Source organism: Nematolebias whitei, chromosome 20 (assembly GCF_014905685.2).
Source record: "Nematolebias whitei isolate Nwh7 chromosome 20, NemWhi1, whole genome shotgun sequence".
Classification (NCBI taxonomy): Eukaryota; Metazoa; Chordata; class Actinopteri; order Cyprinodontiformes; family Rivulidae; genus Nematolebias; species Nematolebias whitei.
The window spans coordinates 18,273,912-18,286,575 of NC_056517.1; positions in this window are offsets into that span (position 1 = coordinate 18,273,912).

Genomic DNA, 12,664 nt, shown 5'->3' on the forward strand with positions numbered 1-12,664 from the left:
GTCAAGGAAACACAAAACTGATTCTTCCCCCAATAGCTTACTCCAAAGTCGAACAAACCAGTTTTATTGGTGCTAAGATGGTTTCTTTGGTACGCTCCCTCCTCCATTGCTGGCTCTCTTCCTCGTTGACAGTCGTGTCAAACTGGTTGAAAACAACAAAGTCCATGCTCAATAATCCAGGTATACAAGACAACATTTTTCAGTCAGGTCATCTGGACATTTTTTTTTGTTGTGTTCTAACTTTTCGCCTTTGTTCCGGAAGGCTCCATCATATTTTGAAATAGTTAGCAAAAATAAAAAAAGACATAATTCTACTGACCAGTTCTTTTATCTTTCTTTAGTAAGAAACATGGAATTAAACAACAGAATTAGAGGATAGACGTTTGTTCTCGGCTGATCACCACCTGGTAGTGATTTGGATCAGATGGCACAGGACCATGCCAGACAGACCCGGTAGACCCAAACATGTAGTGAGGGTTGCTGGGAACACCTGGCAGAAGAAACCATCAAATAGATCTTCAACTCACACCTGTGGGAGAGCTTTAACCGCCTCCCGTCTGATGTGGGGGACATTGAGTCCGAGTGGGCCATGTTCCTTGCCTCGCTTATTGAGATAGCTGCTTTGAGCTGTTGCCACAAGGTTCTTGGTGCTTCTTGCGGTGGCCATACATGAACTCGGTGGTGGACACCCCAGGTTAGGGAGGCTGTCGAGCTGAAGGAGTCCTATCGGGCCTTGTTGGCCTGTCGGACTCAGCAGGCAGCTGAGAAGTACCGGAGGGCCAAGCGGTCTGCAGCCTTGGCTGTTGCTGAGGTTAAAGCTCGGATGTAGGAGGAGTTTGGTGAGACCTTGGATAGAGTCTCTCAATTGGCTCCGAGGAGATTCTAGCAAACCATCAGGCGGCTGAGGAGAGGAAAGCAGCACTTTACTAACACTGTGTTCAGTGAAGGTGGGGTGCTGTTGACCTCAACCAGTGATGTTGTCAGGAGGTGAAAGGAATACTTCGTGGACCTTCTCAATCCCACCAGCACGTCTTCCATAGAAGAAGCTGAGTCGGTGGACTTTGGGATTGATCCGTCCATAACTGTGGCTGAGGTCGCTGAGGTAAAAAAAAGGTTAAAAAGCTCTGAGGCGGCAGGGCTCGGGGAGTGGATGAGATTCACCCTGATCTCCTTAAGGCTATGGATGTTGCGGGCCTGTCTTGGATGTCACGCCTTTGCAACATCATGTGGACATCAGGGGCAGTGCCACTGGCTTGGCAGACTGGGGTGGTGGTTCCCCTGTTCAAAAAGGTGGACCGGAGGGTGTGCTCCAATTGTAGGGGCATCACTCTCCTCGGCCTCTCTGGTAAGGTCTATTCAGGGGTACTGGAGAAGCTAGTCCAATCATTGGTTGAACCTCAGATCCAGAAGAAACAATGTGGGTTCTGTCTCGGCCGTGGAACACTGGATCAGCTCTTTACCCTCACTAGGATCCTTGAGGGGTCATGGGAGTTTGCCCATCCAGTCTACATGTGTTTTGTGGGCTTGGAGAAGGCGTTTGACCGTATTCCTCGGTGTACACTGTGGGGGGATGCTCCGTGAGTATGGGATTGGGGGCCCGTTGTTACGAGCTGTTCAGTCCCTGTACAAGTGTTGCCAGAGTTTGGTTCACATTGCCGGTAGTAAGTCGGACCCCTTCAGTGTTGGAATTGGACTCCGCCAGTGTTGCCCCTTGTCACCGATTCCGTTCATAACTTTTATGGACAGAATTTCTCGTTGCAGCCAGCGAGCGGAGGGTTTCCGGTTCAGTGGCCTCAGGATTTCATCTCTGCTCTTTGCAGATGATGTGGTCCTGTTGGCATCATCGTGCCGTGATCTCAAGCTCTCACTGGAGTGGTTTGCAGCCGAGTGTGAAGTGGCTGGGATGAGAATCAGCACCTCCAAATCTGAGGCCATGGTCCTGAAACGGAAAAGGGTGGATTACTCTTTTCAAGTTGAGGGTGAGGTTCTGCCTTAAGTTGAGGAGTTCAAATATCTCGGGGTTTTTCATGAGTGAGGAAAGAATGGAGCGTGAGGTTGACATATGGATTGGTGCAGCACCTGCAGTATTGCATACTCTCTACTGGTCCGTTGTGGTGAAGAGAGAGCTGAGCTGTAAGGCAAAGCTCTCTATTTACCGGTCGGTCTACATTCCTACCCTCAACTATGGTCACAAGCTCTGGGTAGTAACGGAAAGAATGATATTGCAGATACAGAGGTTGAAAAAAGTTTCCTCCACAGAGTAGCTGGGCTCTCCCTTAGTGATAGGGTGAGAAGGTCAGTTGTCCGGGAGAGACTCCGAGTAGAACCACTGCTCCTCCATGTTGAGAGAAACCAGTTGAGGTGGTCCGTACTTCGGGTAAGGGTACCTTCTGGGCGCCTCCCTAGGGAGGTGCTTCAGGCATGTCCAACTTGGAGGAGACCCCGGGGAAGACCCAGGACACGCTGGAGCCACTATGTCTCTTGGTTGGCCTGGGCACGCCTTAGAATCCTCCCAGAAGGTGGTTGTGGGAAGAGATGTCTGGGCCTCCCTACTCAAGCCGCTGCCCCCGTGACCCGACTTCGGAATAAGCTGAAGATAATGGATGGATGGATGGATGTGCGGGCAGGAAGGCGGGTGGGCAGGCGGGCAGGTGGTACTTTAGAATCAATTCAGAATTGCCAGAACTAAGAATCTAGATTCTTTTAAACAATCAATTTTTCTACACCCCTAGATTGTACACAAGCACAGACTTAGTTCTAAGCACAAAACGGAGGGAAAAAAACAAAGCAGACCTAGAGCGACAGGCGGACGGCCACACACACTGGCGCTATCTTGACACACCCACATTGGTACATTAACTTCAACGTTTCTAGACACAAAACATGATGAATGAATGGTGGATGGATGGATTGATGGATGGATGTTCTTAATTAAAAAAAAAGTTTATAGTCAATATTTAAATAGGTGCAAGAAACCAGTTGATCTGAGTAAATCACATTACATCTATCATGTCACCAAGAAGGTCTCCTCATAGAGGTCTAACTTTTAAAATAAAAAATTATCCATTTTAATACAATTTATTAAAAATTATTAAAAGTCAAAAGTAAATTAGATTTTTTGGGTCACTTTATAGCAATGTCTGGAGCTCTTGGCCATTTAGGGCCAGAGAAGAGCAATAAACCAACATGCAGAAATGAAACTAACTTCTGTTCCTACACGGGCATTTAACTAATGAAACAGTCTCAGACGACACCCTCATTACTCTCTACTACACCCCCTCTCCATACTCCGGAGAGGTCTGATGTTGGAAAATGTGATTTCAGTGTTAATGCAACATCTACATTGCGTGCATGATGAGTTAAGTCAATTCAATTTCAATTCAGTTTATTTATATAGTGCCAAATCACAACAAAGTTGTCTCAGGACACTTTACAGGAACATACAAACCGGATTCCAAAAAATTTGGGACACTAAACAAATTGTAAATAAAAACTGAACGCAATGATGTGGAGGTGCCAACATCTAATATTTTATTCAGAATAGAACACAAATCACAGATCAAACATTTAAACTGAGAGAATGTATCATTTTAAAGGAAAAATCTGTTGTTTCCAAATTTCATGGCATCAACAAATCCCCAAAAAGTTGGGACAGTCCATTTTTACCACTGTGTGGCATCCCCCCTTCTTCTTACAACACTCAACAGACGTCTGGGGACAGAGGAGACCAGTTTCTCAAGTTTAGAAATAGGAATGCTCTCCCATTCATGTCTAATACAGGCCTCTGTTCAATTGTCTTGGGCCTTCTTTGTCACATCTTCCTCTTTATGATGCACCAAATGTTCTCTATAGGTGAAAGATCTGGACTGCAGGCTGGCCATTTCAGTACCCGGATCCTTCTCCTACGTAGCCATGATGTTGTGATTGCTGCAAAATGTGGTCTGCATTATCGTGTTGAAAAATGCAGGGTCTTCCCTGAAATAGATGACGTCTAGATGGGAGCATATGTTGTTCTAGAACCTGAACATAGTTATCTGCATTAATGGTGCCTTTCCAGACATGCAAGCTGCCCATGCCACAAGCGCTCATGCAACCCCATACCATCAGTGATGCAGGCTTCTGAACGGAGCGTTGATAACAACTTGGGCTATCCTTGTCCTCTCTGGTCCGGATGACATGGCGTCCCAGTGTTCCATAAAGAACTTCAAAATCATGACTCATCTGACCACAGAACAGTCTTCCATTTTGCCACACTCCATTTTAAATTACCCCTGGCCTAGTGCAAACATCTGAGCTTGTGGAGCTTACTTAGAAATGGCTTCTTCTTTGCACTGTAGAGTTTCAGCTGGCAACGGCGGATGGCACGGTGGATTGTGTTCACTGACAATGCTTTCTGGAAGTATTCCTGAGCCCATTCTGTTATTTCCTTGACAGTGGCATTCCTGTTAGAGGTGCAGTGACATTTAAGGGCCCGGAGATCACGAGCATCTAGTAGAGTTTTACGGCCTTGACCCTTACGCACAGCGATTGTTGCAGATTCTCTGAATCTTTTGATGATGTTATGCACGGTTGATGATGATAACTTAAAAGTCTTTGCTATTTTACGCTGGGTAACACCATTCTGGTATTGATGCACTATCTTTCTGCGCAACAATGGTGGAATTGGTGATCCTCTTACCATCTTGACTTCTGAGAGATACTGACACTCTGAGAAGCTCTTTTTATACCCAATCATGTTGTCAATTGACCTAATTAGTGTTAATTGGTCTTCCAGCTGTTCGTTATATGCTCAATTTTCTTTTTCCAGCCACTTATTGCTATTTGTCCCAACTTTTTTGGGATTTGTTGACACTGTGAAATTTTGAATCAACATATTTTTCCTTTAAAATGTTACATTTACTCAGATTAAATTTTTGATCTGTCATCTACAGGTCCTTCTCAAAAAATTAGCATATTGTGATAAAGGTCATTATTTTCCATAATGTAATGATACAAATGAAACTTTTATATATTTCAGATTCATTGCACACCAACTGAAATATTTCAGGCCTTTAATTGTTTCAATACTGATGATTATGGCATACAGCTCATGAAAACCCAAAATGCCTGTCCCAAAAAATTAGCATATCATGAAAAGGTTCTCTAAACAAGGTATTAACCTAACCATCTGAATCAACGACGTAACTCTAAACACCTGCAAAAGATTCCTGAGGCTTTTAAAAACTCCCAGCCTTGTTCATTACTCAAAACCACAATCATGGGTAAGACTGCTGACCTGACTGCTGTCCAGAAGGCCGTCATTGACACCCTCAAGCAAGCGGGTAAGACACAGAAAGAAATTGCTGAACGAATAGGCTGTTCCCAGAGTGCTGTATCAAGGCACCTCGGTGGGAAGTCTGTGGGAAGGGAAAAGTGTGGCAGAAAACGCTGCACAACGAGAAGACGTGACCGGACACTGAGGAGGATTGTGGAGAAGGGCCAATTCCAGACCTTGGGGGACCTGCGGAAGCAGTGGACTGAGTCTGGAGTAGAAACATCCAGAGCCACCGTGCACAGGCGTGTGCAGGAAATGGGCTACAGATGCCACATTCCCCAGGTCAAGCCACTCTTGAACAAGAGACTGCGTCAGAAGCATCTCGCCTAGGACTGCTGCTGAGTGGTCCAAAGTGATCCAAAGTTATCCAAAAAAGGTCAATCTGGTCCAAAGTTATGTTCTCTGATTACAGTAAATTTTGCATTTCCTTTGGAAATCAAGGTCCCAGAGTCTGGAGGAAGAGAGGAGACACAGAACTCACATTGCTTGAGGTCCAGTGTCAAGTTTCCACAGTCACTGGGGTGTCGTGTCATCTGCTGGTGTTGGTCCACTGTGTTTTATCAAGGGCAGGGTCAATGCAGCTAGCTATCAGGAGATTTTGGAGCACTTCATGCTTCCATCTGCTGAAAAGCTTTATGTAGATGAAGATTTCATTTTTCAGCACGACCTGGCACCTGCTCACAGTGCCAAAACCACTGGTAAATGGTTTACTGACCATGGTATTACTGTGCTCAATTGGCCTGCCAACTCTCCTGACCTGAACCCCATAGAGAACCTGTGGGATTTTGTGAAGAGAAAGTTGAGAGACGCAAGACCCAACACTCTGGATGAGCTTAAGGCCACTATCGAAGCATCCTGGGCCTCCATAACACCTCAGCAGTGCCACAGGCTGATTGCCTCCATGCCACGCCGCATTGAAGCAGTCATTAATGCAAAAGGATTCCCGACCAAGTATTGAGTGCATAACTGAACATGATTATTTGAAGGTTGGCGTTTTTTGTAGTTAAAACACTTGTCTTTCATTGGTGGGATGAAATATGCTAATTTTTTGGGACAGGCATTTTGGGTTTTCATGAGCTGTATGCCATAATCATCGGTATTAAAACAATTAAAGACCTGAAATATTTCAGTTGGTGTGCAATGAATCTGAAATATATGAAAGTTTCATTTTTATCATAACATTATGGAAAATAATGACCTTTATCACAATATGCTAATTTTTTTAGAAAGACCTGCATGTTATATTACGAATAAAATATTGATATTTGCCATCTCCACATCATTGCATTCAGTTTTTATTCACGATTTGTTTAGTGTCCCAACTTTTTTGGAATCCGGTTTGAACATAAAAGCCAATTAGTAAAGTTCTCTATCTAAGGAATCCAGCAGACAAGTTGATTCTTGGCTTTGTTGCAGTCTTCCATCCTGAGCAAGCACAGTGGCATCAGTGGAAAGGAAAAACTCCCTTTTAAAAGGAAGAAACCTCCATCAGAACCAGACTCAGGACAAGTGGCCATCTGCTTTGACCAGCTGGTTGAGAGGACAGGAAGGAGATACAGACGAACATAGAATTGTAGGTCCAGGTATAGGTCCAGGTGTATCTGAAAGACAAAAAAACACATGTTAAGGATAGAAAAAATAATTACAAATACAAAACCGGCTGAGCAGAGTAAGTAAAGACAGTAGCAGAGTGAAAATTGTGGTCAGTTTGTCCTCCAGCAGTCTAAACCTATAGCAGTATAACTAAGGGACAGCTCAGGAAACCCAAGCCGAACCTAACTATGGGATTTAGCAAAAAGGAAAGTCTTAAGCCTAGTTTTAAAACTGGATAATGTGTCAGCCTCACGGACAGAGATTGGAAGTTGGTTACACAAGAGAGGAGCCTGATAACTGAAAGATCTGCCTCCCATTCTGTTTTTGTAAATTTTAGGAACCACAAGTAAACCTGCAGTCTGAGAACGAAGTTAAGAAAATATGGACCAATAAGATCTGTAATATAAGATGGAGTCAGGTTGTTGAGAGCTTTGTAGGTTAGAAGTAAGATTTTGAATTCTATTCTGGATTTGACAGGGAGCCAATGGAGAGAAGCTAAAACTGGAGAAATATGATCTCTCCTACTAACTCCAGTTAAGACTCTGGCAGCAGCATTTATGATCAACTGAAGAAGTTTTAAAGAAATATTTGGACATCCAGATAATAAACCATTGCAATAGTCCAGTCTAGATGTGACAAATGCATGGACCAGTTTTTCTGCATCATTTTTAGACAAGATGTTTCTAATTTTAGTGATATTACGCAGATGGAAGAAGGCAGTTCTAGTAACGTTTTTAATCTGGGGGATAAAAGACATGTCCTGATCAAAAATAACACCAAGATTTTTAACATTAGAGATGGAGGACAGATTAATGCCATCTAAGGAGGGAGAAAGACTGAAAAATGAATTCCTAAGGTACTCAGGTCCAAAAACCAAAACCTCAGTCTTGTCTGTGTTCAGCAGGAGAAAATTAAGCGTCATCCAGGTTTTTATGTCTTTAAGACGTGCTTGTAGTCTAAGTAGCTGATTGGATTCATTGGGTTTAATGGACAAATATAATTGTGTGTCATCAGCATAACAATGAAAATGTATCCCATGCTGTTTAATAACTTTACCTAATGGAAGCATATGTAAAGTAAAGAGTATTTGCCCAAGCACTGAGCCCTGAGGAACTCCATGACTAACTTTGGTGTATGAAGAAGATTTATTATTTACATTTACAAACTGGAATCTATCAGATAGATATGATTTAAACCATTTTAGATCTGTTTCTGTTATCCCGATATCATATTCAGGCCTCTGTATTAAAATATTGTGATCAACTGTATTAAATGCAGCACTGAGGTCTAACAGGACCAGTACTGACACAAGTCCATTGTCTGAAGCCATGAGAATATCATTTGTGACTTTTTCTAGTGCTGTTTCTGTGCTATGATGAGCTCTAAACCCTGACTGAAACTCTTCAAACAGATTATTTCTTTGTAGATGTTCACGCAACTGACCTGCAACTATTTTCTCTAGAATTTTTTAGATGAACGTTAGATTAGATATAGGTCTATAGTTGGCCAGAATTTCTGAATCAAGGTCAGACTTCTTAAGTAAAGGTTTAATTACAGCAACCTTAAAGCTCTGTGGTACATAACCATTCATTAAAGACAAATTAAGTAGATCCAAAATGTGGACATTAATTAGGGGAAATTTCATTTTTTTCATTTAGCCTTTATTTATACAGGTTAGTCTCATTGAGCCACGAGAACTCATTTTCAAGAGAGACCTGTTTAGGGAGCACATGGTGGGGGTTAAGGGCCTTGCTCATGGGCCCAGAGTGGGGCGAATGAGGGTGGTGGCAAGTGTGGGTGTTTCACCTACCCCACCCACAATTTTGATGTTGTCGGGGCCGGGGCATGAACCGGCGATCTTCGGATCACAAGCCCACCTCTCTAACCTCTGCGCCACCACTCCCAAATACCTCTTTAAACAGTCTGTTTGGGATGGGATGTAGAAGGCATGTGGATGGTTTGGATGAGGTTATTATTTTTGACAATTCAGAGAGTTAAATGAAGAGCAGTTTAATAAGACAGTGGAGGAGGCTGGAAACATGAGGATATTTATATTTTTGTTTCTCTTTTTGGAAACGGATGAGATGATATATGGTGCACCTTCATCAGAGCAAAATTGTTTCGATCTTCATTTCTCTTTTTCTTTGCCCTTTTTTCATCTAGTGTCTAGTAACTTAATTTATTTTACTTTTTGCTGCTTTGATCATGCCGGATAGATATTCTTTACTTATCGTGTCTTTTATTTACAAACACATTTTGTTTTGCTGTATTCTTTCAACTTTTAATTTATTTGATAAAGTTAAATAATAGAAACCTGGATCAAATTTACAAAGTGTCTATTTAGTCTTTATTGGCCCAAAATAAAGGAAATATTCAATCCCCCTACCTAGCCATCTGCAGATGTTCCTGTAAGTAAAGAGACAGAGGCCCCAACCTAACCCAAGTCTAACCTAACCCCCCACATTTACCTCTGTCTCACCCATCAACCTTTCTCCTGCTCCAGAGCATCATTAGTTCAAAAATGGTCTCTTTTTCTCCTAACTCATTAATAATCTCACTGTGGATCAAACATAAAGGAGTGTTTTATGTTTTTGGTTCAGTTCCTCTTTTTAGCTTTATCACCTGTTTGGTGAGAATAGACATGTGGATGATCTATGCATCTGGTTCTTTGCTTCAGGTTGAGTCTTCCAAGTTATATTTCTGGTTCCATTTTCTGTAAGAACTGATAAAACATGCCAATTTATAAAGAAACTGTTTTTACTTTCTATTTGTCTTGACTGTAAATTTAAGAGAAAAAAAAATGAAAACCTCAGTAGGATGTACACAAAACTTAAAAAAACTAATCAGTCATTTATTCAATTCTAAAAGAAAACAAGATAACAATGTCATAAAAGTTTAACTAACTTGTGAAAAAACTACCAGATGGTGATCAGGTATGTTTTCACATTAAACCAGTGCGAAACTTCAGGGAGTTCTGCTGTAAAGTCATGTGGAACACTCAGAGGTTTACAGCCCTCCTTCTATAACGAACAGATCTCAGATCAGTTCAGTGGATTTGTGTGGGACAGCTGACTGATTTGTTCAACCCTCACAAAGTATCTAGGGAGGATTATCTATAAACCTGTGAACATGAGAAGTTTGGCCTGACCTGCTGAAGCAGATCGTCTCAGTTCTGCAGCTCAGAGATGTTCCTTCATCTTCCTTTGTTTCATCCAGTCAACTGTTTTCTTTAGATCCATCATGCTCACTGAGAAATATTCCAACAGGATAGTAAATCTAGTTAAAAGAAAAGGGTCCTCCAGTGGGACCTCTGGTTCCCATGACAGAGTGTGACCTTGCATGCTACCTAGATGCTTTATGGAAACACTGACATTTTACTCTGAAACTTCACCACTCAATTAAACCTCATGAAGTTGTGAAGGACTTGAATGTTTGCCTTTGGTTCAGGACCACGACGAGTGATTACTGAATCTTTAATGCCAAACATGTAACAATGATCACAGCGACCCATCACGAAACACCATATCTGTCAATACACATTTGTTTGTTCTTAAGTATATTTGTAGAAATGCGTGATATCATGGGTTAAAACAAGACAGATCTGATTTTGGTTTCGTTTCCAGTAGGAAATGTAGTTTTAGTTCTACGCCTACAAATCCCAACATCCACGCAGCATCCATTTTGACCACAAGATGGCGAGGTATCATTGTTAGAGAGCTGATCACATGATATAGGATAGAGCTTCCCATTTGTTGATGGTGGCGACTCCTTCTGGAAAATGTGGCCAAGCTCTAAAGAAATTGTGTATTTTGGCTGGAGCTCAGCGCCGTTACCAAAAACCGCATGGCGGAGGCAGTAGTGGCCCAGCATTGAAGTGAATTTGTACCTTACATGTGTGTAAAGTAAACCTTTTGTAAATGATGATTGCTTCTCCCGAGCTCGCTTCAAACAAATGAAAATATCTTTCAATTCCGTTCAAGTGTTCGTTGGTTAACATGTTGATTCAAACTGTTGGTAAATCTAGTTCTAGTTTTAGTTTTAACCCAGTTAAGTTGTGTTTGTTAAAAAAACAAAAATGAACCAGAATTTAGGAAACTTTGAGGCAGGAATGTTGTTTGAGTTTCTAAAAGAGTGTCCTCCTCGCCCCAAATTATTGTAATATCACCTTGTGTCACCTATATCACCTTTTTGAGTCACTTGCTGAGGAGATGTTAGAAGCTTTATGCAACTTGAACCCGTTAGAGAAAATCTTTACTATTGTTTTTTTTATTTGTTTTTTACTGCATAACTGACATTAATCTCTTGTCTGAAGGGAAATCCTGAATTTGTTCCTTTTCTGTTCTATTCTTTTTAGTTGACTGTGGATCTGGAAGGCAAATCAGAGAATGGAGACATTAAAGAGCTTTTGAAACTTCTGACTAAACCTCTTGTGAAGGTGAGTTTGACTCCTGCTCTTAATTAACATGTTTTATTTATGCTATTAGATTTCAATCAGAGAGTCAGAGTCAGAGATTCTTTATTGTCGTTCCACCACATGTGGTACATGTGGTGGAACGACATTATGTACACAGGATCCCAGTTACATCCAACAATAAAATGTAAAAGAAAAACAATGATAACATCTAAGATATGAACTAAGAAAAACATCAACTAAAAATACACTAAGCACTAATAGCATAAAAACATTACGTCGAACAGCAGCACGAACATGAGCATGAGTCTGTGTGAGTAGATGATCACGCATGAACACATCAACATGAAACAGATTAGCAGCAACATGAAACAGATCAGCAGCAACATGAAACAGATCAGCAGCAACATTGAAACAGATCAGCAGCAACATGATGTGATTTTTCACAATGATTATTCTGGTTAGAGAGTCGTGAGTCTAACAGCCTCAGGTTAGAAGCTGTTCCTCAGTCTAGTTGTTCTACACTTAATGCTCATCAACGTCTTTCATGAGGGGAGCGAGACAAAAAGTGTGTGTGCTGGGTGAGTGGGGTCTTCCATGATACAGGTGCTCTCTTCCTGCATCTAGAGGTGTAAATGTCTGTGATGGTGGGGAAGCTGACTCCAACAGCCTTCTGTGCAGCTTTCACCACTCTCTGCAAAGCTTTTCTTTCTGCAGCTGTGCAGCCTCCATGCCACACGTTGATGCTGGAACACAGGATGCTCTCCTGATGCATGCTCAATAATCCAGGTAGAAAAATCTAAAAAAAGTTAAATCTGGTCCTCTGGACATTCAAAAAAACAAAACAAAGCAAAACAACAAAAATAGTGATGTTGTTGATGAGTTATTATTATTATTTATTATTAGTTGTTTATTAGTAGTTATTAGTAGTTTATTATTATGAGTTAATATTATGAGTTTAATAACTCATCAACACCATCACTATTCCAATAACAACACATTCAGTGTAGGACAACACTCCAGTAGTCAATTACATGTCAGGGAGACAGAAAAGTGGGTGAAGAATTTATCTGACAGACAGCTCACCCAGCCAGAGACAGAGATTCTTGCCAGGGGACTGAACTTTGCGGTTGCACCAAGTAGAATTCCTCTGGTGGAGATGATCACAGCTACTGAGTCAGCCATCCGCAACAACAAAATTAAAGAGGCTGAAGCAGAACAGCTCAGAATCAAAGTTTCAGCCTGCCTCAGCAATGCCAAACCACCACCTTCCAACATCAGTAGAGAGGAGAGGGACGCACTCACCACTCTTAGCAAGGACAAAAACATCATCATTCTCCCAGCAG